Raw genomic sequence first — 2,953 nt, 5'->3', positions numbered from 1 at the left:
GAAAACATAAAAGTTCATAACATGGCAAAAAAAAAAAACTTACAAAACAATAGTTATGATTATGTATAATTCAATTACTTTTCCTATAATATTATTGATATTAGTAGTAGTTCTTACTTTTATTTATATATAGGGGAATTTTTTTATAAGACTTCACTTTAAGCCCAACCGGTAGGACTCTTAGTATTTACAACCATGAACAGTTTTCGACGCGAAATTTTTTTATGACCGTGTATATTGTAGTTATTTAGAACATCCTGCAAATTTTCAGAAAATTCTGAATAGTTTACAGTACCGAAAACTAGGTTCAAACATGTTGTTGCATGCTTGACTAATTTTTTTTATGCGCGTGGAAAACAACATGTTTGAACTTAGTTTTCGGTACTGTAAATTATTCGGAATTTTCTGAAAATTTGCAGGATGCTCTAAATAACTACAATATACACGGTCATAAAAAAATTCGCGTCAAAAACTGTTCACAGGTCGAGAAACACTGAAAACCCTACCGGTAGGACTTAAAGTAAAGTCACTGCACAAAAATTATCCATTTAGTATGATTTATATATATCTCTATACTAGGTAATAAAAAAGTGTAATATATATTTCCTTAGTTTATATGTGTAATTTTTTTTTTATAATATCATGTGATATCTATATTAAACTAATAATTAATACTGACAGGTACAAAAAAAATTCCGTCAATTCATAAGAATTGGACAATTTTATATTTTCGTCTCAGTTTTTCTAATTACTACAAAAGAATCTCATATTTACCTTTTACAAAATAAAAATGTAACAAGAGAAATAGAAGGTAACTCCTAACATAATTGATATATAAAACTAAAAATTAATCAATATAAAAAGAAAAACTACTATCACTGTAATGCCCCGAATTCTCCGTTGAGTTTAACGGCGTGAACAGTAGGCCGGGAGGGTCATACTTGCTTAATTATGTTATTAATTTATTAAATGCATGTATATGTTGATTATATTATGATATGATGTGAAATGCATGCATATGTGTCCATATTTCTTATTACAGGGGTGTGATGGTAATTTGGCCCGTTGAGGGTAAATTAATTATTTGTACGCATGTTGGTGATATATCTTGAGACCACATTATGATGTGGGTTTGTTCGAGCTATTTGGCATGAGACGATCAAGGAATGTTAAATATCGGTTTGGTCATAACGGGCTTAAGCTCGGGGCTCGGGGTGAGTCTCGGGGTGTTTTAATGATTAGAATGTTACCGGGTATTAAAGGGTAACGGGAGGTGAAATATTGGAGTTTGAGAATATTGAGATTAGCGGGAAAAGGGAAGCGTTAATTATGATTAACGGTGTGGGTGGAAAATGTCAAAATTGCCCTTGAGTTGGCTTTAGAGACTTTTAAAGACCTAGGGGTATTATGGTCATTTGTGATTTGGATATATATGATGTATAGATGGCTGTGAAACAGAACCCAAAACAGAGTTCTCTTCTTCTCCTTCCCGTACCTTCATTTTCCTTGCTTCTTCTTTGGAGATTTTGAGCTCAAGGGGTGGAACTGAGCTAGGAAATCAAGGGGCTTAAGTTATAGACTTGGTTCAACCATTGAAGAGGGTTTGGTTTCGAATTTGAGGTGAGTTTTATCCATTGTTTTACTGGTTTTGCTCTGTTTTCGTTCATAGTTTTCAGCTTTAGATTTTGGTATGGAAAGTTGGAATCAAGGGGAGTTCTTGGGATGTTTTACTTGGGTTATGATGAGGGATAGTTATGGGTGATGTTTGGAGGTTTAAATGGGTGTTTGAAAGAGGTTTAGGTGGTGTTTAAGTTGGGTTTGAAGGGTTGGTTCCAAGAGAAATCGTAGGGGAAGAAAAACAGGGGTTTTGGCTGAACTGGGCGTTGCGCCGCGGCATGGCCAGGGTGAGCCGCGGCCCTTGGTGAAATCTGAGTTTGGGCGCCTCTGTTTGAGGGGCGGGCCGCGGCATGGCCAAGGAGGGCCGCGGCCCTTAAGGCATTTTTGGCCAAAATTAACTTTTTGGCTCGGGGATGCAAGCCTAAGGCCTCGGGAATGAACCTACTACCCGGTTGAGTAGTGTTTGAGGTCCCGGAGGTTAGGTTTTGGTTTGGGAACCTTTTATTATTCATTTTATTGATGGAATCCCATAATTTGGTTATGACCAAGTAACCGCTAAAGGACCAAAAGGTTGATCGTTCTCAAGGTCATTCTTTTATTTGTTCTTGCTCGAACCAGAGGTAAGAAAACTGCACCCCAAGTGTGACATGCATGGATATTTGTGAGGCATGTTGGTTATGTAATATGGACATGGATTGAACATGGTATGCTTAGCATATGTTGTTCGCTTGTGCATAGCACTGACTAATTAGTCAGGTTTGGCAAAGGTGCTAGTGTCAGTTGTGAAGCTGTGACTGATTAGTCAGGTTCGGCAGTGGTACTGGGCACTGGTCACGTTGCACTGACTTGTCAGTCAGAATTGGCAAAGGTGTTAGTGTCAGCTGTGAAGCTGTGACTTATTAGTCAAGTTCGGCGGTGACACTGGACAGTGGTCACTTAGCGCTGACTTATTAGTCAAGGATGGACTTAGCGTGGTTCACGCAAGCCAACGGAGATTAGATCTAATCAACTATTAGCATTGAATGACTCAAGGAGCATTAATGCCTGACCGACCCTGAGGGTCGATGAACAAACAGAGCTTGGAGACTGGTGGCTTACCTAGTAGCCACTCTCCCGCTAGAAAAGAGAGCCTGGAGGCTAGTGGCTTACCTAGCAGCCACTCTCCCGCTAAAATCATGTGATGTTCATTTGCTTGTTGAAAGCTTTATGTTCAGTATGATTATAATGATAATCATTTGATAACGTTTATGAGAAGTATTATGTTTTCTTGCTGGGCTTTGGCTCATGGGTGCTATGTGGTGTAGGTAAAGGGAAAGAAAAGCTCACCTAGCCTTGA

The sequence above is a fragment of the Humulus lupulus genome, chromosome X (assembly GCF_963169125.1).
Source record: "Humulus lupulus chromosome X, drHumLupu1.1, whole genome shotgun sequence".
In the NCBI taxonomy this organism is placed as follows: Eukaryota; Viridiplantae; Streptophyta; class Magnoliopsida; order Rosales; family Cannabaceae; genus Humulus; species Humulus lupulus.
The sequence above is the reverse complement of the archived record's forward strand: the minus strand, read 5'-3'. Positions refer to the sequence as shown.